At 37.9% G+C, this 25,987-nt stretch overlaps 1 protein-coding gene across 1 annotated transcript in view; it reads left to right on the plus strand.

The window, feature by feature from the left end:
• CCDC148 (coiled-coil domain containing 148) overlaps positions 1-25,987 on the plus strand; it is a 396,419-nt gene that overhangs the window by 329,267 nt on the left and 41,165 nt on the right. The gene's annotated exons all lie outside the window — the stretch shown is intronic.

Below are 25,987 nucleotides of genomic sequence, written 5' to 3' on the forward strand. Positions count from 1 at the left end.
AAAAAAAAAAAAAAAAGAAAAAAAATCAGCCTCTACATTTCCGACCCTCACAGTCACTGTTGTACCACAAGAGTCTTATCCCCATTTCCTTTCGCCAGCCTGGTCCCAACAGATTGGAAATCATTCAGTGGAGGTTCTGCCTACCTCTGCCCCATCTGGAACTAGACGCTCTCTTGAAAGTTTATAAGCCAGTCATTTCTTGCCTTTACAGCCCCTTCCCCCCACCCCCACCCCATTTTGGGTCTGGGCAATTTCCAGCCCCCCTCAAGGTATTCCAGTCAGTTACAGGCTGAAGATGGGCTTACATGTTTTCTGTTGTGATGTTTCTGGCTCTTCCCCCCGCCCCTCAAGTGTCTGTTTCACAATGGTAGGCAAGGGAAACCAAGATTAAAAAGATAGCCAAGCATCATCCTCACATTATTCCCCTCTTTCCCCTTTTCAAGCCATGCTTCAGCCCCTGTATCTTGAAGTCCTGTTATTCCAAGCTGTGCATACACATCATTTACCTCTGTCCCACCTAGCCCATGCGAACCTGCCCAACTGTTCTGCCGTCCACCTTGTTCTTCTCCCCCTCTTCTTGTGTATCGCCAGCCCCCCACCCCCTGCATCCAGGTTCTCCTACCCTGTGCTCTTTCTACTAGATCCTTTTTTAGCCACCCCAACCTCCCTGCCATTTGACCTCCTTTAGTCCTCCCTCAAATCCTCTTCTCTCATCCACCTCTGAAAGTAAAACTCCTTCTTTTCACATGGTGGTTCTTTCCTTCTTTTAAAGTCTGGGTTTGATTGCACTTGCTCCCCACAGTCTTCCTAGGCAAACCCTGTGTAGCCTAGTGCTCAGCCTAGTCCTGCAGTTATATGAAGCTCTGTATGGCTGGTAGTTCTGTCGTGCCCCTGCTCCTTTTGTTTTAAACATATTTACCCTGTCTCTAAAAGCACTTTCTTTACTGAGTTGGATAACCAAAGATTCTATCTGCAGGGAGGAATAGAAACCAAGGATGGTCACAGCTCACCATTATATTTCCTTATCATCACTGCATCCTATTACATTGAAAATTGCAGAGCAGAAATTAGATCATTCTTTCATGCACTGGGGCCCTTTCTCCTTAAGTCATTATGACATTTTGTAAATACAGGTTAAAATGACAAATCTCACTTTTCTGAAGTTCTGCTCTCTTGCCAATTATATTTTCTACAAGGATAAGTATAATTGTGGACTTCCATTTACTTATCTTTATTGCTACTTCTTGTAAGTCGATTCCAGCCTACTTTTCCCATTTTATCTCTTGTGATAATTTTGATGTATTTTTTAAAGAAAAATTTAATTACATGCGTAGGCGGTAACTCTAAAGATTTCTACATGCAAACTTACTTAGCAAAGCAATTTCTCTATCACTTCATAATCAGAAGGGTGAAGCTGAGCACAACCAACAAACTGAGGGTTGAGAGACTTTTATAATAGCTTTGGTGGTGCAGTGGTTAAGTGCTGGGCTAACCACAAAAGGTTAGCAGTTTGAACCCCTCCCTATGAGAGAAAGACGTGGCAATCTGCCTTTATCAAGATGAGTTTTGGAAACCCTATAGGATAGTTCTGGAGTCCTGGTGTGGTGCTGTGGGTTAATGCATCAGACTGCAAAGCCATTTGAGCTGTAAGGTTGGTGGTTCAAGCTCACCAGCTGCTCCTTGGAAACACTATACAGGGTCACTGTGGGTCAGAATCAACTCGACAACACTTAACAACAACAACAATGGGGTAGTTTTACTATGTCCTATGGTGTTCCTGTATGTAGGAGTCTATTTCACTAGCTAACGTCAAAGGAAACTTTATCAGTCAAAGCTAATGTAATACAACATCAGTGGTTCTGATCTTTGCTGTATTAGAACGGCTTTGTTGTTGTTGTTAAGTGCCGTCGAGTTGGTTCTGACCCATAGCGACCCTCTAGAGGGTTTCCAAGGAGCGACTGGTGAGCTTGAACCACCAAACCTTGCAGTTCAAACCGATTTTTCAATCTAGCGCATTAACCCACAGCGCCGTACCAGGACTCTCATTAGAACTGCTTGTTGTTGTTGTTAAATGCCCTCAAGTCGGTTCTGACCCATAGCGACCCTGTACAGGGTTTCCAAGGCTGTAAATCTTTACGGGAGCAGAAAGCCTCATCTCTCTCTCGTGGAATAGCTGGTAGTTTCCAACGGCTGACCTTGCGGTGCGCAGCCCGATTCGTAACCACTACGCTACCAGAGCTCCTTGTTGTTGTTGTTGTTAAGTGCCATCGAGTCGGTTTCGACCCATAGCGACCCTGTACAGGGTTTCCGAGGCTGTAAATCTTTACGGGAGCAGATTGCCTCATCTTTCTCCTGCGCTGGAGCGTCTGGTAGTTTCGAACTGCTGACCTTCCGGTTCGCAACCCGATTCGTAACCACTACGCTACCAGAGCTCCTTACCAGAGCTCCTTAGGGACCCTTTAAAAGTCCTGATGTCCAGGCTTGACTCCAACCAATTAAATCATACTCTATGGGGCTGGGGCTTAGGCCTCAGCATTTAGTTTTTTAACTGTTGTGTATTGGGTAAAGGTTTACAGAACATATCATTTTTCCATTCAACAATTCATATATAATTCATCTCTCATGCCATTGATTGCATTCCCCACAATGTGACGTCACTCATTCCGCTTCTACCCTATGTTCCTCCTTCCCATTCCTCCTCCTTTCCTAACCATTCATGCCTTCTGAACTTTGCCCTTGGGCAAATGCTACCCTTTTGATTTCAAATGATTGATCGCTCTAAGGAGTTGTTGTTGTTAGGTGCCAGCAAGTCGGTACCAACTCATAGCGACCCTGTGTACAACAGAACGAAACACTGCCCAGTCCTGGGTCAACCTCACAATTGTTGCCATGCTTGAGCCCACTGACATTGCCACTTTGCCAGTCCATCTCACTGGAGGTCTTCCTCTTTTTCTCTGACCCTCCACCTTACCAAACACGATATCCTTCTCCAGTGATATGTCCAAAGTATGAGAGATGAAGTTTGGCCATCTTTGCCTCCAAGGAGCGCTCTGGCTGCACTTCTTCCAACACAGATCTGTTGGTTCTTTTGGCAGCCCATTGCACTTTCAATACTCTCCTCCAACACCGTAACTCAAAAGGAGTAGGTTTCAGCACTTCTTGTAAACCCCAAAGCATGTCCAAAGTACAGCTAAATTTGAGAATTATTTCCATACTTTTTGAAGTATGGGCCCCAATTCATTTATTGGGTTCTTGAGAGGACTTTTGTAGAAATGTCCATATTTCTGCTTTTGCAATGCTGTACCCTCACTGAAATAGCTAAGGGAAGCCATGTAGGTAAAATTTCATAATCATAGAAGAGTTTATAAATTCTAGAAATCCTTGCCAAGAACAAATCTTCCATATATATTTTAAAGCAAACAGTTGTGTGTATGTACATGTTTTAATATAAAATCATCACTTTCTATAGAAACAGACACTACTTTTTAATATTTTTTTCTCAGAATAACCATTTTTCTGAGTTATAAAATTATAAGCATTCAGAGTTAAAGATTGAGATGACCGTTTGGGAAGGAAGAGAGTAGAGCCAGCTGCCTTTCTAACACTAAATTGGCTTTGCTAATCTGGTGTGTGTTAGGGTGCTTGCCAACAGCCAGGAATTGACAATTATTGCATTTTCTAAGTAGTAAACCCAGATGTTTCTCTGTATTTTCCACATCTTTTCTTAACATTGTGCAAAATTCAGCATGTTTTATTGGAAAGCATTAAGGGCATTTAAAGCAGGTTCACAGTTTAATCTTTGAAATTTGTAAAGAGTATGTTTAGTAAAGTGACATCAACAGAAACTTTATAGACATTTGTTATGTTTTTGTTTCTCAGCATGATATTTCCTAAATTAGTGGGAACTCTCTTGTTCATTAAATTTCTATCAACCAAATCCCCATTCTTAGTGAATGTGCCAGATGATGTAGATCAAGGATATCTGAAAACCATTAGACAAATATAGTTCTTAGTAAGACTGTCTGTTTGGGTTTTTTAATGTATATCAGAAATTTTATGTTAATTATCATTAATTTGAAGGACTGAAAGTTATCTCAATGATATAGCCACATCATCTTCCAAGGTAACGAGGTCATTTTATGAATGGAATAAATAATATGATAACAATATGTTATATTAATATGTTATGATAATGATATTACTAACATTTTTACTTATGTTAATAATATGTTCATAGGTAAAAATGGGGTTTGTATGTGTTTGTGCATTGAAAGACAGAACATGGATTCACAGATCATTTGGGCATAAATGTAGCAGCCCTTGAGTGAATATTAGCTAAGCAAGAATGATTAGCAGAAGGCGAGTAAGAAATTATGGACAAAACAATGTCCTAGCAAACAAGTTATGGCAGTGCTCAGACAGAGCACCAGCTGGTTGGAAATGGTACAGCTGAGGATCATTCTACGGGTCTTGGATGACAATTTGACTCCTGATATATGCAAGTCCCGCTATAGAGCAATGATTCTTTCTAACCCACAGTTGATTGAAGAATGCTTTTTGTTTGGTATCTTGGGCTGTTTTTGCAATGTTGTTTACAATTTAGGCTTTTGAGTCTAGACATCTTTAATTGTTAAAACAGCTTCTGGATTTCTATTTCATGTCAAGTGTATCTGCTTGTTGTGGTTACTCTTAGGACATCAAAAAGGAATGTCAGTGGATATGTTTTTTGGTAGAGGGTTGACAATATTCAGAAATTCATAATACATTTTTTATGGAAAATAAGCATTAGTGATGGCCACCCTTACATGTATTTCATATATGTGTAGTAATGAAGTCACCATGTAATTACAAATATGACATCTATGTGCTACTCACCAAGCATAAGTCTATATGGGAATCGATGATCTTATATTCTCTCCCTCTATCACAAAACTGTTCTTTTGGTCCATAATCAGTGCTACAGATATTTGGAAATTTCTCCTTGGGTAATAGGTTGTTTTGAAACTGCATTACCTTTCTCCCATTGAATGCTGATGCCAGTGTGTAGAGATATATGATTTACTGTTCTTCTTCAGCAGCAATAGGATGCTCCAATACCACACACAGGGCTTGTGAATATAGTGAAGAAGAAAACCACTATATACATTATTGATGTCTTTATCACTAACCCCTTAGCTAAGGAATTTTACTAAGTACTTCTCCTTTGGGAAATACTGACCTCTTAGGGGTAAGTGTTAGGAATATTTTACAAAACTGCAGAGCTAACTAGGCAGAACTATAGCAGCAATGCTTAAATGAAGAAAGCATTAAGGCATGGATTGGGAAAACATAATGGTAAATTTCATAAAAGCCACTATGGTTGTGGTACAATACATAACTTCAAGCATTTGCTATCTATCCTTTGTTAGGAACTACCTCTGCTTCTTATTGTTGCTGTTGTTAAGTACCATCCAGTCAGTTCTGACTCAGAACAACTCTGTATAGAGTTTCCAAGTAACCATTGGTAGGTGTGAATCACTGACCTTGTGCTTGTAAGTCCAGTGCTTATCCTGTAGCACCGCACCAGGACTTTTTTTTTTTAAGTTTTTATTGTGAATTATGTGTTAGTTTACATGGGTGAACATTATCTTTACATTCATCCTATCATACTTTGTTTCATTGCAATGATCACAATCCCCTGCAAGCATCATCAAACAATCAAAGGGTACACCCCACATGCCTGACCTCCCACCCTGGCCTCCAGGACACAACCTCTCTCCTTCCCTGAGTCCAGAGTCCCCAGCTGCTTCTTCTGTCCACTTCATTGTCTCTGCCTCCATCCCCAGTGTCACTGCCTTTCCGGCCACAGTCTCACACTTTACTTTTCTCCCTTGATGGTTCCAGGGATCTTTGCTCCTGGACTACAAAATCAGCTGCTCCCCTCCTTTTGTTACTAAACATTTACATTTACCTTCCCAACACACACTATCAGACCTGATAGCAATCATTCCCTATTGAACCACAGGAGTCCTTTTCCCTTCACCTTTTATTAACCCCATCCAGACAGGTTGGAAATAATTCAAAACCTTTCCCTGTATCCTCTGGAGCTAGGTTCCCTATTGAAAGCTTATAAGCCAGTCACTTCTTGCCTTTGTAGCCACCCTCATTTTGGTAGCTAATGTCTAAGTTCCCCCTCCCTATCAACCCCGTGTACCAAGGGGGTGGGAATGATCCTCACTGTAGAGATTTGTTTGCTCCTTTGGCATTCTGCATCCATAAGCATAGGTCAAGATCATCCACTTATAATGGATTACTCCTTCCCCTCCCCACCCACACACACACTTCTTTCTTTCTCTGGTTGTGTTCTGATCATCCAGCCATTGATGCCAGGTCAAATGGGTACTATCTGCAAGTGTGGGTGTTCTTGTGCATCTCCCCTCACTTTATATTAGCTGGATGCTTCACACTCTCTTCTAGTCCTCTGCCCCTGGACCCAGGAGTCCCCAGGTCTCATCATACTGCTGACTAACCAGGTCTCAATCCAGGTTCACAGGAGTCTATTGAATGTGGTCGGACTTAGTTCACAAGTTCATTGCTGTTTTTCCCCTTCTTGCCCTTATTGGTGACCAACGTGGTCAGCAGCAGGACCATATGCCTGCTAGTGTATTCCATTTGAGTTTCAGTCTTGGAAAGGGGTTTGCCTTGAGGGGACCTGATCACTTGCCTTGATGGCTCCCTGGGGAACAACTTGCTTGTTCTTGAAGTAGTCAATTGGACTGCTGTTTGCTTTTTTTTTTTCTTGCTGGTCTTTATTTCAAGAAATATTTTCTTTTCTTCTAGCTGCTCCGGACTGGTCTGCTTGTCCTTTCATGTGGGAATGTCCCACCTCAGAAGATTCTGGATGATGATCAGGTTTCCACCTGTGGTCTTATGTAATGCAAAGGTTCTGCAGGGAGCCTCGTTCACTGGGCAAGTTCTAGCCCCATTTTAGTTCTTCCACACAGTTATAGGCTGAACATGGACTTACAAGTTTTCTCTACACCAGGACTTTTTATAGTGAATATTAAATAAGAATTAATAAGGTTAATGCACACACCATGTTTATAGCCTGGACTATTTTCTTACTTCATTTATATTAATATGAATTTTAGGTTGTGCTGTTGTTGTTAGATGCTGCCAAGTCAGCTCCAACTTATGTACAATAGAACAAAACTCTGCCCTGTCCTGCACCATCCTCAAAACCATTGCTATGTTTGAGTCCATTGTTGCAGCCATGTTTCAGTCAATCTCCTTGAGGGTTTTCCTTTCTTCTTCTTTTTTTTTTATACTTCTCCATGTCCCCCCTGATAACATGTCCAAAGTACTTGGGAAGAAGTCTTGCCATCCTTGCTTCTGAGGGGTTTTCTGGCTGTACTTCTTTTAACACAGATTAGTTTCTTCTTTTGGAAGTCAATGCTACATTACTTTAAAAGGCATCAATTATTCTTCTTTGGCCTTCCTTTTTCATTGTCCAGCTTTCACATACATATAAGGCTACTGAAAATACCATTGTTCAGTCAGGTACATGTTAGTTCTCAAAGTGACATCTTTTCTCTGTCATACTTTAAAGAAGTTCTTTGCAGCAAATTTGCCCAATGCAATATATCATTTGATATTGCCCAAAGCAATATGTCAATGTGTCTTCACTGCTGCTTCCATGGGCATTGATTATGAATCCAAGTAAAATAAAATCCTTAGCAATGTCAATATTTTCTCCATTTATCATGATGCAATTTATTGGTACAGTTGTGAAGATTTTTGTTTTCTTTATGTTGAGGTATAATCTATACTGAGGGCTGTATTCTTTGATCCTCATCAGCAGTGGCTTCCTTTCTCTTCATTTTCACCAAGCATGGTTGTGTCATCTGCATACCACAGGTTACTAGTTCTTTTTGTCCTAATTCTGATGCCATCTTCTTTTTTTCAGATGATTTATTCTACACATATAGTGGATTGAATACATATAGTGAAAGGATACAAGCCTGATGAACAACTTTCCTGATTTTAAACCACACAATATCCCCTTGTTTTGTTTAAACAATTGTCTCTTGACTCTGTACAAGTTCTACATGAGCGCATTTAAGTATTCTGGAATTCTTTGCTATATTATTCATAATTTGTTATGAGCCACACAGTCAAATACCTTTGCATGGTTAATAAAACACAAATAAACATTTTTCTGGTACTCAGCTTTCAGCCAAGATCTGAAAACAGCAATGATAACTGTCTTCCCACATCCTTTTGGAAATCTGGTGAGAATTTCTGGAAGTTTCATGTTGTACTACTGTAACTATTCCAAAATTCTTGTCAGCAAAATTTACTTGCATGTATTGATGATGATATTCAATAATTTCCACATTCTGTTGCATCATCTTTCTTTGGAATGGGCACAGATATCGATCTCTTACAAACAGTTGACCAGGTAGCTGTTTTCAAAATTTGTTGGCTTAGATAAGTGAATACTTTCAAAAATACTTTTTGCATTAGTTTGTTGAAACATCTCAACTGGAATTCCATCAATTCTTGGAGCCTTGTTTTTCTAAAATGCCTTCAGTGCAGCTTGGATTTCTTCCTTCAGTACCACTGGTTCTTGATCATATGCTACTGCCTGAATTGGTTGACTGTTAAATAATTCTTTTTGGTACAGTGACTCTGTGTATCCCTTCCATCATCTTTTGTTGCTTTCCTGAATTATTTTAATATTTTGTGTATGGAATCCTTCAATATTACAGTTTGAGGCTTGAATTTTTAATTCAGTTCTTTATATTTGACCAACACCGAGTGTGATATTCCCTTTTGGTTTTCTAACTCCAGGTCTTTGCACATTTCATGATAATAGTTTACTTTGACTTCTCTAGCTAGCATTTAAAATATTCTGTGCAACTCTTTTGCATCCTTGTTTCTTCCATTCATTTTAACTACTCACTATTCAAGAGCAAGTTTCAGGGTCTCTTCTGATATACATTTAGATCTTTTCTTTCTATCTTTCCTGTATTTTCAATGACCTTTTGCTTTCCTCCTATATAGTGTCCTTAATGTAATTTCACAACTTGTCTGACCTTTGGTCATTAGTGTTGGGTGTGTCAAATATGTTTTTGAAATTCAAGACCCTATTTTGGCTCTCATGGGCTTGTTTTAATTTTCATCAGCTTCAATTTGACCATAAATATGAGCAATTGATGGTCTGTCTCTTAAGCAGACCATGGAATTGTTCTGACTGATGATATTGAAATTCTCCATCACTTTTTTCACAGATATATTCAGTTTGATTCCTGTGCACTGCATCTTGTGATTCTACATTTATAGTTGCCATTTATATTTTGAAGAACTGTATTTCCCATGAATGTGTGATGGGTCTTATAAAATTCCATCATGGAATCTCCAGAGTCATTTCTATTAAGAAGGGCATACTATTTATAGGATAAACATTGGGATGAAAGGTTGGTTTGAACCATAAAGTTAGTGGGTCAAACTTACCAGCTGTTTCTGGGAAACCATATACAGGGTCACTATGTGTCAGAACCAACTCAACGGCACTTACAAACAACAAATTCTTTATTTCCAACTTTTGCATTCCAGTAAACAGTAATTATAAATTCATCTTGATTGCTTAGTTGATTAATTTCAGATTGCAGAAGTTGGTAAAAAATCTTCAATTTCTTCATCTTTGGCTTTAGTGGTTAGAACATAAATTTGAAGAATAGTCAAATGACCTAATCTTCCTTGTAGGCCTATAGATATGATCCTATCACATGGCCAGTTCATAGTGTACAGAGAACAAAATAATTTTGTCATAAAACCACAAATGGCAGCAGATCAATTTTTCACAGTCACAGAATAGATTATGAATTACAGAATCAGGAAGGGAACTATATTGCAGATTAGAAAACTTTACAGGAGTGGCCCTGAGGTCCTCCAAAACTCTTGACTCAAAATCATTGGATTCCAGTATCCCAATTTCCAGTAAAGAGCACACCAGGCAAGTCCCTGAGAAGACTGTCCCTCAGGAGGCTGACTAGGAGAGTGGCTTTAACTTACTTTCAAATACCCTCTGCCTGAGGATAAAGTTGCCTCTTCCTGCTTCCCCAGATTATCATGCTCACTTTGGCAGTTCAGTTGTCAAAAGTGTGTAAATTACTCAAGGTGGCATCTGAATTTAAGAGTTCTGACTACTGGCTTCAGTCTTTCATAGACCAAATGCTTTTAGATTTCAGCTTTCTGCATTATTCCCTTCTCTTAATCAGAGGCTGAGTTGGTATAAAATACTGATGATTAAACCAGGACTTAATTAGGCTTCTATATGGCAGTCATGGCAGGCTCTTTAAACTCATGATGCTGGCTTTTACTGGATACCACACCTGGTTCTTCACCAGGACTTCAAACAAGAGTGACATCTCCATCAAGCAAATTGCAGGGTTGAGTAGAGCCAATGTACATCACCTTGGTCCAAACCACTCTTGTTCCTCTAACACACTGACAGTGAAAATCTACTATAAGCAGAATGCAAATGAAAAATACCACTACCCTTTATAAAAATGACCTAGACCATGTGATGACTCACATCATGGGCAGCATATTGGCTTCCAGAGAAATTACCTTCATAGGACTTTCATAATTTGAATGATATTAGCATGATTTATCTAGCCAACAGTAGTTTTAAAATGCAAATGAGAAAAATATAAAGGAAAGCATTTTGGTTAAAATACATGGACAATTGTTACAGATATTTATCTATTTAGAATTTAAGTGATAAAAAAAAAAGTCTACCTAAAAAACAATGAGGATTAGCCAACTAACCTCTATATAAACTAAACTGGCATGGAGAAAACCTAGGAAAACTTGACATTCTATTAAAAATAATGCTCTAGTCTCTCCTGTGATTTCATTCCCTTTTATTGTTTGTTTGTTTTTTTTTTTGTAAATTTTGAAACCTTTAATACTTTTGTATTTTTTTTAAAGTTTTTATTGTGAAGTAAGTGTTAGTAGGTTCCGACTTGATGGCACCTGACAACAACAACAACAAGGTGTTAGTTACATGGAAGAACATCGGCTTTACACCATCGTTTCATTGCAATGATTACAGTCTCCTCCATGCTTCATCCTTCAACAGTATTTGCTTCTGTTCTTTTTTTTTTTTTTGCAGGGGTGGGGGAGAATGTACATAGAAACACTCAGGAATATATAATTTAAACAGCCAAAGGGCAAGTCTGCCTCCTGGCCACCAGCTCCCAGTCTTTCTCTTTCCTTGAGTCCAGAGTCCTCAGTTGCTCCCTTTCTCTGTGTCCTCATCTCTGCCTCCATCTCTGGTGTCACTGCTTCTCATGATGTTGTTGTTGTTAGGTGTCATCGAGTCGAAACTGACTCATAGCGACTCCATGCACAGCAGAACGAAACAATGTCCGATCCTGGGCCAACCTCACTACTGCTTCTCATGATAGGGTCCTACATTCCTCTCATGCTCTTCTCCCTTGATGGTCTTAGGGTCCTCTGTTTCTGGACTGTAATAAGATTAACAACTCCCCTGTTTTTGATACAAAACTTCTACCTTTACAGTTTTGACAGTCTCAATTAGTCATGATAACAATTACTCACTATTAAATCATAAGTCTTATCCCCATCTCTTTTCACCAGATCCACCTAGACAAGATGAAAACTATTCAGTGGGGACTCTGTCTTCCCCCATACACTCTTAAAGTAAGCTTCCTCTGGAAAACTTGTAAGCCAGGGATTTCATGCATTTATTGGCTCCTCATTTTAGGTAGCCAATGTCTAAGTTGCCCATCTCTATCTACCCTGTATACAGAGAGGATAGGATTGACAATTGATGTGAAGAGATCTTCCCTCTCAGTAGGTATTTTGAGCTACTACATCCATAAGTATATGTCAAGTTCATCATATTGTAGCAATTTACAATAATTTCAGTATCAATTTTTTTTTTTAATCTTCCTCTAGTTGAGTTCTGATTATCTAGCCATCTAGGCTAGGTCAAATGGGTACTATCTGCAAGTTTGGGCATTCTTCACTTCATATCAGCTGGATGCTTCGCTTTCAACTCTAGCCTTCCATGGCTATGTCCCTGTTCATGGGCTCAGGAGTCCACAGGTCTCACGACACTTTGGACCAACCAACCCTTCCTCTTCTCTCTCTCATCTCCAGGTCAACGAGAGTCTATGGAACATGGTTGAACTCAGCCCATTTCTTCATTGCTGCCTTTCCTCTTCTTTCACTCACCAGTAGACCAACGTGGTCACCAGCAAGCTTACATGCCTGCTTGATTTTATTCCCTTTTGTCTATTCCTTTTAATGATAAGAACTCAAAGGTCTAGGTATAATCTCACCCTCCTGCTAAAGCAGAGCAGAAATCTAAGTTTCGAAATCAAAGATATACACATTAATTAATGTTGCCCAAGGTAAGAACACTTTTGTGCATGTTTTAAAATTCATATTGAACTATTGTTGTTGTTAAGTGCTGTCAAGTTGGTTCTAACTCATAGCAACCCTGTATTGGGTTTCTGAAGAGTGGCTAGTGAGTTTGAATTGCTGCCTTTGTGGTTCAAACTAACTTTTCAGTCCAATGCATTAACCTACAGTGCCATACCAGGATTGAACTAATAGCCAGCTTTTTCTTTTTTCCTAATTTTTCTGTATCTTTTCATCTTATGTAATTTGAAGCTTAAAGAAGAGTTGCAAGAATTGTATAAAGAACCTTTTACTCAGATTTATTCGTTGTTAATATATTACACTATTGCTTTATTATTTAAAGTCTTTCTTTCTTTTTTTTCCCCCATACCAGTTCAATAAAAGTTTCAGACATCATGATACTTTACCAATAAAGACTTTGGCATGAATCAACTAAGAACAAAGACAATCTTCTATATAACCATATTACCATTATCACACCAAAGAAAATGAACAAGATTCTATAACATCATCTCGTATTCAGTCTATATTCAAATTTCCCTAATTATCACAAGAACATTTTTTTCTGTTCCCTCCAAATAAGAATTTTTTGGGATGTGGGTGAGTGGGGGTATTTATTTATATTTAAACTTTTTATTGTGACTTGAGTGAAGGTTTACAGACAGGATTATCAGTCTTACATTCAACAAATCACACACATTGTTTCCTCTCAATGATTGCAACCCCCTCCATGCAACAACAGTTAATTAACCCACTTCCTCCCTGTGGTTCTTTTTTCCATTCTACTTTCCTTCTCATCCCTTCTCAACTTTGTCCTTAGGCAAATGTTGCCTTTTTGGTTTTGAATGATTGACCATTCCATGGTGGGTATATCTTACTAGTGCTGTTGTCCCCCCAAATACCTATCTACTGCTTGGATGAAAACTGGGCTACAAGGGTCAGTTCCTTTCCAGACCTGAAGGGTGGTTGAGAGCTTAGTTTCAGGTTCCCCCAGTCACTTTCTGACCAGTAAGAACAATCTCTTTTTTTAAAAAAAAACTAACTTTGATTTTGTTCACATTTTCTCCCACTCTATGCAGGACCTTCTAATGTGATCCCTTTCAGAGCATTTGGCAGTGGTAGCCAGGCACCATGAAGTTCTGCTAGTCTCAGAGTTGTGGAGACTGATGTTCAAATGTTCGTTTGTCCATTGAACTAGTTGATTCCAAGCATCTCCAATTGTCATCACTCTTCTTTCTCCCACAAATAGAGACACTTGGACCAATAGCTGTAAGTTTTTAAGATCCTAGATGCTACATATCAAAGTTGTTGTTGTTAAGGGATGTTGAGTTTGTTCTGACTCATAGCAACCTTTTCTAGTGTTTCCAAGGAGCAGCTGGTGAGTTTGAACTGAAGTAGGGTATAGAACATTGCCCTTGTGGACTATATTATGCCAGTTGACCATGATGTCCCCTGAGATTATGGTCCTGAGTCCCCAGGCCCAGCAACTATTGCCTTAAGATGTTTGATGATGTCAAAGTTTTCGTCAGAGTCCTGGTGTGGCACTGTGGGTTAATGTGCTAGACTGCAAAGTTGGTTTGAATCTCAAGGTCGACAGTTCAAACTCACCAGCTGCTCCTCAGAAACACTATGCAGGGTCACTATGGGTCAGAACCAACTCAAAGGCACTTAACAACAACAACAAAGTTTTCATCACAGAAAAAAAGTGTTTGAAACAATGTTCACATTAGCATGTCTCGTAAGGGGAAAAGAACTAGAAAAACGTCTTAGACTTTACCAGTTAGTGTTTTATTAGTTGTAACATTAGTATTGTAATTTTGAAACATTTTATATTTGTGATAGGATAATGTTCATAAATGAACATATCAATGGTTATAGAAATAAACTTAATGTAAGAGAAAAGAGATCCTGATATAAAATAAAACTAACATTAAATATGAAATAGAAATATCAATAAGTCTTTATGATTTTTTTTCTTTTTTAAAATACATTTTCTGTTCTTTTCACTGAAAAATTCCATGAACAGTGACAGTGCAGCAGTAATAAGCAAACCTAGAACCTAGTTAATCATTATTGAAGAAATGATTAGAAAGTTAGCATTTTCCATGTGGCACTGTGGGCTAATGCGTCAGACTGCAAAGTCATTTGAACTGCAATGTCAGTGGTTCAAGCTCACCAGCTGCTCCTTGGAAACCCTAAACAGGGTAACTATGGGTCAGATTCAACTTGACAGCACTTCACAACAATAACAATAGATAATTAGAGTTCTGGCGTGTTGCAGTGAGTTAATGCACTGAATTGCAAAGTCGGTTTGAACCTCAAGTTCAGTGGTTCAAGCTCACCATTTGCTCCTTGGAAACCTTGTACAGGGTCACTTTGGGCTGGAACCAACTCAAAGGCACTTATCAATGACAACAACAAGAGATCAAGTGGAGTCCTGGTGTGCTCCTGTGGGTTAATGCACTGGACTGCAAAGTTAGTTTGAACCTCAAGTTCGGCAGTTCAAGTTCACCTGTCGTTCCTTGGAAACCCTATACAAGGTTGCTATGGGTGGGAACCAACTTGACAGCACTTAAAAACAACAACAATATATCAATTAATTCAGACAAAGTTTATCAATGGATGCTAAAAACTTTATATGACAGATTTTGGGAGAACAGGGTCTTTATACAGAGTCAAAGTATCTCTCCATAGTTTCCTTACTAAATGAAAGGGGGGACATGTCCCTGTACATGAAGAGAGCTGGCTGTCACCACTATAACTAAATGTGCAAATTTAGCATCCCACATAGTAAAACAAACGGACATGCCTCATGATATGATATAATATGAAGTACGTTAGCACTTTGCCAAAAATATTCTATTTGAATCTAATCTATTTTCTAGTCTAGAATTTGGCAAATATTTATTGTAAAGGGTCAGATTATAATTATCTTAGGCTTTATGGTCCACTTCATCTCTGTTACAGCTGCTCAGTTCTGCCATTATAGCATGAAAACAACCATAAGCAATGTGTAAATGAATGGGCTGGCTGTGATTCAATAAAACTTTATTTACAAAAATGAGTAGACTGGATTTGGCTTTGGGTTATAGGTTACTGACCCATAGTTGAGAACTAACTAACTATTCACAGGAAATTCAGGAGAAAGAGAAACTAAAGGAAATAGATACCAAGAGGGGATAATCAGTCATTTTCAAAATGAGGCCTATTCTACAAGACAACTACCTAAATGATGTCAAAATTCAAGGCCAGAAAGAAAGAAGGAAAAAAAAATGATGGGACTGTTCATACTTTAAAAAAAAAAAAAAATTTTTTTTTCTTGGTGGAATATCAAAACCGATTATAACGTGTGAACCTAGATATCTGTCATTTTTCATACGTAGTGCTGCTAAGTTCTATCTCCCCGACCTGTTGTTATGCAGCTGAGTTTGGGACCAAAGTGCAAAAACGCACAATTACCCTCTTCTCTCCTTCAGAATCATTTGCGATCACTACCACAATGACTAGTTTGAGAGCTTCTCAACCTCTTGAGCTGCTTTTCATAGTCTCACGGCATAAAATCAATCTTATTTCTCTCTGATTAAAGTCATTAAGAAAAGAAGTTTATGATGAAAAGGAAAAGAGAGAGATAGTGAAAAAGATTTAATCACTAATCTTTAATTATATCAGTCACAACCAGAAAGATTGCTTCACTTGACCTTTTTTATTCCTGAAGGAAAAGAAAAACTTAATTGATCCCAATACCAAACGAAACAGATAACTGTATTCTTACTAATAATTGTCACAAAGTGATTTTCTATAACAGCATGCAATTTTCCTATGAGATAGGAATTGGAGTTAAAAATCTCAATTTGTTTCAGAAACTGTCACCCATAAGTATTTAAGATGTTACAGAAAAGTAATTTAAAATAGCTTATAAACTGGAAATGCATTTTGAAGTGATATCAATACTTTTATTTTTACTAAAACTACTTATAAAATCATAAATATTTTCCAAGCCTAAAATATATACTTCAGAATATACTAACAAAACCAAGCTTTTTTACATGTTGTTAGCGCTGTTAAGTCCATCTCTGAGTTGTGACAACCCAATGTGTTACGGTGTAGAACTATTCTGTAGGATTTTCTTGAGTATAATCTTCATAGAAGCAGTTTGCCAGTCCCATCTTTTGGGAAGTAAGTGGGTGAGTTTGAATCACCAACCTTTAGGTTTGCAGTTGATTGCAAACAGCTTGTATCACCCAGGGTACTAAGATTCTTACATTGTTAGATGCCATTCAGTTGGTTTTGACACATACCAACCCTATGTACAAGAGAACCAAATACTGTCTGGTCCTGTACCACCCTCACAATTCTTTGAGACTAAGACAGTTTTTGCTTAATTCATACCTTACTTCATGACAGTCTTCTAATCTTTCCTTAAACCCTATACAAACATTTAGAGTAGACCTTTATATTAATCTTACTGGTCTCAAGGCTCCTGCCTGTTTTCTATTCTTATTTTGATCACCATCTTCCTTAGAAAGTCATTTTTATAAGGACAAAACTGTTTCAAAATCAAGATTTGTCTGATTTCCTTCATCATAGAGGACATTATCTTTCATGTTTGTTCCTTAAAGGAGAAATAGTTGAATTTTACAGTGTTGTTTTACGCTCAGAATAACAAAGGGATAATGTGTGTATGGTAACGTACAGAATCAAATGAGATAAATCTAAACTTAATTCACTGTTACTGCTTTTCCTGTCCTACAAATCAGCTTCAAGGATGAGAGTTCTGAATAATCATTTCTAATCTGTAAAAGAGATCTTGAAGCCATTACACATATTACCTGAAGGTATAAAGGTATAAGCCAAAAAAAGTCCAGTGAAATTTCAGGAAAGGAAGTAAAAGCCTGAACTAACACATGTGTAAAATCATCATGAATTTGCCTTTGGGGTACTATTCTAAATGAACATGGGAAATGTGTATTATGAAAAAACTACCATGGATTTCAAATATTTTTTAAAAACAAAATAAATGCATATTAATTTGTTATAATATGTCTGAAGTCTGAATGTGATCTAGTTTAAGACACTATGATGGATAAGACATCAGTTTGAAAAAGCTCCAATCAGAGTAACATGATTCTGCTAAAATTGAAGTAAGAACAAACATCCAATTTATGGTGAAGCTTGAATGGAAGAATGGTGAGATCATTGATGCTTTACAGAAAGTTTTAGGGGAACACAATCCCAAGGAAACCAGCAGTTTACAAGTGGATAACTCATTTTTAGAAGACATAAGATGATGCTGAATATGAATCTCACAGTGGTAGACATTAATTTGTGAGGAAAAACGTAATCTTGTTCATGCCCTAGTTGAGGAGGAACTAGGATTAACAGCAGAAGTAATAGCCAATACCATAAACATCTCAACTGGTTCAGCTTACACAATTCTGGCTAAAAAATTAAAGTTCAGCAAACTACCTGCTCTATGGACACCAAAACTGTTATGCCCAGATCAGCTGCAGACAAGAGCTGAGCTTCCATGGAAAATGTAAATAAGTGGGATAAAGATCCCAAAGTATTACTTGGAAAAATTGTAACAGGAGATGAAACATGGCTGTACCAATATGATCTTAAAGAAAAAGCACAATCAAAGAAAAGACTACTAAGAGGTGGGCGTGACCCAGTCAAAGCAAAAGTGGACCAATCAAGAGCAAAGATCATGGCAAGGTTTTTGGGATGCTCAAGGCATTTTGCTTGTTGACTTTTTGGAAAGTCAAAGAATGATAACATGCTGCTTAAGAGAGTGTTTTGAGAAAGTTAGCCAAATTAGCAGAAAAATGCCCAGAAATATTCATCAGAGAATCCTTTTCTACTGTGACAATGCTCCTATTTATTCTTCTCATCAAAGAAGGAAATTTCGCAAGAGTTTCGAAGGTGAATCATTAGGCATCCACTTTACATTCCTGGTTTAGCTTATTCTGACTTCTTTTTGTTTCTTAATCTTAAAAAATTCTTTAAAGGGCACCCATTTTTTTTTTTTTTTCACCAATAATGTAAAAAGATTTCAATGGCACTGTTTAATTCCCAGGACCCTGGAACTGCAGGATAATACACTGGTTCACAAGGTTGGTTTGAACCACAAGGTTGGAAGTTCAAACCCACCAGCTACTCCTCAAAAAACCCTATATAGGGTCTCTATGAGTTGGAATCAACTCCATGGCACTTATCAACAGAAACCAAGGTCTTTAGTGATATATTAAGTGACTGTTATCACTTATAAAAATGACTTGACCTTGGTGGAGATTATGTTGACAGTAAAATTTATATTTTTGCTTTGCATCTTTTAATTTCATTTTTCCACAGACTTTTTGAAGATCCCTCTTGTATTGCTAGATGTGATTTACAAAATGATGAATAAAATGACCAGGAAGTTGAGCCATTCTATGAAGAGGGGCAGAGTTGATAGACTAAACTTCTACTTTGGGAACACAATGGTTATATAGGTTAAATATATCAACCTATTTGACATATATATTTAATAATCATTACTAAGTGTCTGGAATCCTGGTGGGGCACTGTGAGATGATGCACTGGACTGCAAGGTCAGTTTGAACCTCCAGTTTGGCAGTTTAAATTCAGCAACCACTCCTTGGGAACCGATACAGGGTGACTATGAGATAAACTGACTAGAAGGTACTTAATGACAACTAACACAACACAAAGGAGCTCTGGTAGCGTAGTGTTTACGAATTGGGCTGTGAACCGCAAGGTCAGCAGTTCGAAACTACCAGCTGTTCCGCGGGAGAAAGATGAGGCGTTCTGCTCCCGTAAAGATTTACAGCCTCGGAAACCCTGTACAGGGTCGCTATGGGTCGGAATCGACTCGACAGCACTTAACAACAACAACAGCAACACAACATTAAGTGAGTCCTGGCTTGGCGCTGCAGGATAGGCACTGGACTGATCAGCAGTTCAAACTCACCAGCCACTGGACTGATCAGCAGTTCAAACTCACCAGCCACTCCTTGACAGCATTTAAGAACAATATTTGTTGTTGTTGTTAAGTGCCATCGAGTTGGTTCCGACCCATAGCGACCCTGTACAGGGTTTCCGAGGGTGTAAATCTTTACAGGAGTAGAAAGCCTCATCTTTCTCATCTTGACATATAGAGATGAATAAGAAAGTCTCACAGTTCCTGTTCTTAAGGACAGTTTAGTTGGATACTCAGACAAGGGAATAGGAAATTAAATATTATCCATGGGGGCAAGCATAAGGTGCTATGGAAACATTTAAGAGCAGCACCTAAACCAGGCTGAGGTTAGGTAAGTGAAGAATTCCTCATAGCAGAAGAAAAATTAGACAGGAATGAGAAACTGTTCCTTGCCAAATACCCATGGCAGCTAGAGTTAAACAAAATATAGAGTGGGTTGGGAGAAATCTGCTGCTAGAAAATGATTATTTGCTAAGTACAGGCCACATTTTGGAAATTCTTGAAAGTGTTTATTCTTACAGGATTTGAGTTGGGTACATTCTGGCTGGTTTAAGTAATTGATGAATTAATTGAAGTTAATGGCATTAACTAATTGATGAATGCATTTTGTGATTTATACACTTTCTCTTTAAAAACTAAGTTTAATGCATGTATAAAGCTTTAATAAATTGCAGGATACTAGAAGAAACTTGTATAGAAACTTAATCTATCATTACAGTGATAGTAAAAACTAGGGAAGAAATTACTCTAAGAGCTTATACATATTAATATATAAATAGTCTCAAAATGCTATTAGACTCACAAACTGACTTAGTAGGCTAATGGGAGAAATTGTTTATTTGAGGACCTCATATCTTCTCCCACAAAAATGACTCCACTGGCATTCTCAAAAACAGAGTTTAGCTAGACTATTTCTTTGGTCTGATTGGGTATCATATGTCTTAGATATTATGTCTTTATGCTATAAGTATACATCTATGGTGTAGCCTTAGTAAGTATGATCTTCAATTGTACTTGGAAATTTGGAGGGTATTTAGAAATCTAGGGTTCATCTCTATTTGTTGGGAAAATCCAGACATACTGTCTTTCACTGACTATATTTTTGGGTGTGTTTTTGTTTTGTTTTGTTTTGTTTTTGTAATAGAACTCTACTTTCAAATTAAGCTTCTATAAGATCATTGATTAAAATTGCTGATTAAAAACAACTTAAGGAAAAAAAAAAAAAAAAAAAGAACCGTGAGATAATTTTCTCTTACTGAATTCTTCCAAAGTTGTTCTTTCAGTGATATATGCTGTAAGTTGAATCCCTCTTGTCTTATCCTGAGTGGAAATAGAGAACAATGACTCCTCTGTACAAAATTTCCAATAGTTCTGTAAGATCACTTTCAGTTTCCCATTAATCTTATCATTGCTACGTAAGGAATCTTACGTTCTTTAGATTTTCCTGAGTCAATTTCCTGATCTTTTAATAATGTTTGATTACCTCCTCCATAATTCTGTCTAAGAATTCAAGTATTGATTCTAAGACATTTAATGATCTCCCCTTCTAATGTTTTAAGATTCTGAGCTGCTTAAATTGTAGCTATTTTGAGTGAAGATTACCCTATCAAAATTAGCTATACAGCCACTATATAATACACAGGCACACACACACACACACACAGGCACAAACACACAAATACAGAGTAAGGTCTAGAAGACAATGGAGCTAAAGAGCAGAAATTCTTTTACTAGAGAGAAATTAGATATACATCTTATGTAAAATACTTTTAAATTTCAGCTTTTGGAAAAGCAAAAACCAAAAAAACTCATTGCCATCAAGTCAGTTCCAATGAACCCAGGAGTAACTCAGTAAAAATATTGTTTAGGTCAGTTATCTGATGTATGTTAACTCCCCACAGCCCTGACTTGAGAGAATGTTAGATTACATTGAAATAAAACAGGTTGGAGAGCATGGGAGAGTTTTAAATAATGCTTGATGTCACTGAATACAGAGTTGATAAGAGATGTGCTGTAGCACATTATATACGTATATAGGGGTTCCACTGTACAGATATAATAGATACCAAAACCTCACCAGCGTAGACTATACGAAGGATGAGTTTTGATTATTTGTCATCTCTGTTTTTAATATAATTTATTGCATTGTAAATTTATAAAATTTAATGTTTAATTAGGGTTGTGTTTAATAACTGTCTTTCCAAGGTTATAACAATTTAACACTCAGTTTTCATGAGCTAGTATGAACTGAATTCTGCACACATTGGGTGAGCAGGAACTCTGGTAGGTAGAAGAAATCATGTGATCTTCTAGGAGTGAGTCATGGTGGTGACCTTGAAGTTAGCAGCCTGACTCATAACCACTCTGATACCAGAGCTCCTTAGGCACTCAATAATGGCTGTAGTCAAATCAGCCTTGGTGGGTGAAGTCCATGTTGCTGAGTCCATGCATAACCCTCATCCCTGCCACCATGGCCACCATCAGGCAATGACAAGAGTAACTGGGGAGGAGTATAATTAGTTTCCACAGAAAGTAGCATCCTATCCAATTGATTGCTAAAATCCTCCTCTGCTGACATAGCCCTTTGATGAGCATTCACATAAGACAAAAAAAAAGCCTTCACTTTTTTGGCCCATTCAGAGAGATTTATCAACATACTTCTTCCCATGTTACAATTTTTACTTCGTCTTTTGGGGCTTGCTGAAACTTAAGTCTAGTTATAGGTCTGGAAGTAATAATGGGTGGTAGTTGTGTTTCTAGGAAATATCTTGTAAGTCCTCTGTCTCAGGCAACTCCCCAGGTGTTGTCCCAGGTTTTATCTCAGAAATGACTCATCAGGCATACTTTGTCTTCACCAGAGGCTAAGAGGACTCCTTCTGTTTGAATTTAGGGGCTCTATGCCCCCAGCTTCCTGTCTATCTGTCCATATGTCCCCATTCCAAGTTTCAGGATCCCTGTCAATACCCCTACTTTAAGATTAGACACCATTCTCAGTTGGGAATTCAGCTGATAATGTAATTCAGCCACTCATATGATATGACTCTGGGTTTGGTAAACTTTGAGGTCGTATATGAGACATTTGAGTTGTGACTCCTTAGTTCTGAGCTTGACTCTTTTCTTTACCACTTGGTACATTGTACATGGTACATTGGTACAACCAGCCAGCTTCTCTGTACATCTCATCTTGACAACATTGCAAAAAAGTGTCATACATATGAGCCTTGCTTCTCTCCAATACATGATCTGTTGGTGGTGATATTTTGTTCATTAATATTGCCACCTCATGCCATAGATTCACAGCACATTCACCCCCTTGTATTAGTGGAGTTATTAATGCCTTTAAAATTAGTCAGACTTGAGACCCAATTCAGAAAACTCATCCTTATGACTCTTTTCCTCTAGGACCACTCTCAGTACCAAATGTCTTAGACTGGGTACTCTAGAAAAGCAAAACCAGTAAAGCTTATGTATGCATATACAAAGAGACATTTATATTAAGGAAATGGCTTGATATAGTCATAGAGATGGGGAAGTCTCAAGTCTATGGATCAGATGAGCCAAGACTGGCAGGTCAGACAGGTAAAATGGCAGGGTGTTCATAATTCCTAGGATTAGCAGCAATAGAACAGGCCACTGGCTCAAGTCCAAAAAACCAGAAGCAGGAATCAGCCAGCAGAAAAGCAGCAAATTTTGCCCGAGTGTCCAATATACTGGAAATAGGCTGCACCTGGAAGGAAACTTCCTTTCAGTTGATTGGCTGCTCATAGCAGCTCTAATTATGGAGGTGATTACAAAGATTAGAGCTCATCATTAGGGATGACAGCATCTCAATATCCAGAAATCATCAAACAATATCATTAATATCATATGCAAAGAAGATTATGATGAAGATAATTTAAAAATGTCTGCAACAGCATATCTACAGGGAACTGCCAGAGACTCAAGCTAGATTCAGAGGAGGACGTGGAACAAGGAATATCATTGCTGAGATCAGATGATCTTGGTTGAAAACAGAATACCAGAAAGATGTTTACCTGTGCTTTATTGCATATGGAAAGCTTTTCACCTGTGTGGATCCTGACAAGCTATGGCTATCACTGTGGAGAATGAGTATTCCAGAACATTTCATTGTACTCACGAGGAACCTGTACATTGACTAGAGGCAGTCATTCAAACAGAACAAGGGGACACTGAATGGTTTAAAATCAGGAAAGTCATGCTCCACGGTTGTGTTCTTTCACCATATTTATTCAATGTGTATACTGAGCAAATAATCCAAGAAGCTGGATTATATGAAGAGGAATGCGGCATTAGGATTGGAGGAAGACTGATTAACAACCTATGATCTGCAGATGATACAACCTTGCTTGCTAAAATTAAAAAGGACTTAAAATAGTTGCTGACAAAGATCAAAGACCACAATCTTCAGTATAGGTTGGACCTTAATGTAAGACACCAAAAATCCTCCCCACTGGAGAAAAAAATTGAAGTAGTCAAAGACTTCATTTTTCTCGTATCCACCAAAAACACTCATGGAAGCAGCAGTCAAGAAATCAAACAATGTACTGCATTAGGCAAATCTGCTATACAAGACCTCTTTAAAGTGTTCAAGAGCAAAGATGTCAGTTTGAGGACAAGGTGTGCCTGACCCAAGCCATGATATTTTTAATAGCATGTGAAAGTTGGACAATGAATAAAGAAGACTGTGGAATAATTGATGCATTTAAGTTATGGTGATGGTGAATAGTATTGAAAGTATCATGGACTGCCAGAAGAACAAACAAATCTGTGTTGGAACAAGTACAACTAGAATGCTTCTTAGAAGCCAGGATGGTGAGGCTTAGTTTCTAATTTTCAGACAAGTTATCAGGAGGGACCAGCCCCTAGAGAAGCACATCATGCTTGGTAAAGTGGAGGGTGAGTGAAAAAGTGGAAGACTCCCAATGAGATGGGTTAGCACAGTGACATAAGCAATGAATTCAAGCATAACAACAATTGTGAGGATGGCACAGGATTGGTCTTTGTTTCGTTCTGTTGTGCATAGGATTCCTAGGAGTCAGAAGCCACTAATGCAACTAAAAACACCATGAGACAAATTCAAGGTCCAACTGTGTCAAAGTTTTCAGATGCTTGCAGACATCTACTTCTTTTACTTGCTTTTGTTTCTTATTTGATTTAAAAAAAATGTTTTATTGTGAATTATGTGGTAGTTTACATGGGAGAACATTATATTTACATTCATCCTATTGTATATCATCTTATTTGATTTTTAACGTTGCTGTTTTACATTGTGTTTAATTTTTTAATATAATTTCAAATGTCGTTTAGAAATAGGTGGAGTTGTTGTTAAGTGCTGTCAAATTGGTTCTGACTCATAGTGACCCTGTATAGGGTTTCCAAGGAGCTGCTAGTGGGTTTGAACAGCTGACCTTATGGTTCGCAGTCCAGTGATTATCCTACAGCACCACACTAAGACTCCAACTGGGGTATAAATCCTAAGTTAATAATAATAATAATAATTCTGGCATCCTTTCTTATTTAATCAGGAGTAGTAGAGAAAATGAGAGCAATTCTATTAAATACTAATTGAATGGCAAGTTATTTTTATGCTATGTCTGTCTTGAAATGTTATTAAGAGTACTTTGAATACTTTAAAATTTTATGTAAGTAGGTATATTAGGTATATGTATATCTATATGCCTATAAGCATATCTAAGGAACTCTGGTGGTATATTGAGTTATGCACTGGATTGCTAACCACAAGGTCAGCTGTTCAAATTCATTGAAAAAAAAAAGAGATTTTCTGTTCCCGTAAAGATTTACAGTCTTGGTAACCCTACACAGAGTTGTTATGAGTCAGAATTAACTTGTTGGCAGTGGGCGTGGGTATAAGCATATTTAAGATGTCTTGCTGCCATATTGTTTACTGAATTTAGTTGCTAACCAAAAGATTGGCAGTTCAAACTCACAACTGCTTCATGGGAAAAAGATGTGGCAGTCTGCTTCCATAACGCTTTATAGTCTTGGCTTACTGATCTGATAGTGGTTGGTGGAACCCCTAAGACTGTGGTACATGCATACCATACCCCTTTAAGCCTGGAAATGACCTTAACCCCACGGCTCAACTTTCAGCCAAAGAATAGACAGGTCTATAAGGTCAACAAGAATAGGAGGAAGGTTTGCTCTCTTTAGAAAAACCAACCATAGGAGATCCAAAGGCCAGCATTTGTTCAGGGATAAAGTTCAGAAGATAGAAAGTGATTGAAAAGATTATTGAAGGGAAATGGTAAACATAGGGAAAAAGTAGGAAGAGTGCTATTACACTGTGGGGTTGCAATCAATGTCACAAAACAAATAACAATTCAAAATGTATTTGACTTGTTGAATGGAAAGCCTATTTGTTCTGTAAACTTTCACCCAAATCACACAAACATAAAAAGATATAGGGCCTGGAAACCCAAATGGGCAGTTCTTGTCTATTTTACACAGTTGCTATGAGTCAGAATTGACTAAAGGCAGGCAAATTGTCTCTTAATTCCATTTTTCCATGAACTTTTTTTTTTTTTTTTT

Source organism: Chrysochloris asiatica, unplaced genomic scaffold (genome assembly GCF_000296735.1).
Source record: "Chrysochloris asiatica unplaced genomic scaffold, ChrAsi1.0 scaffold00181, whole genome shotgun sequence".
Lineage (NCBI taxonomy): Eukaryota > Metazoa > Chordata > Mammalia > Afrosoricida > Chrysochloridae > Chrysochloris > Chrysochloris asiatica.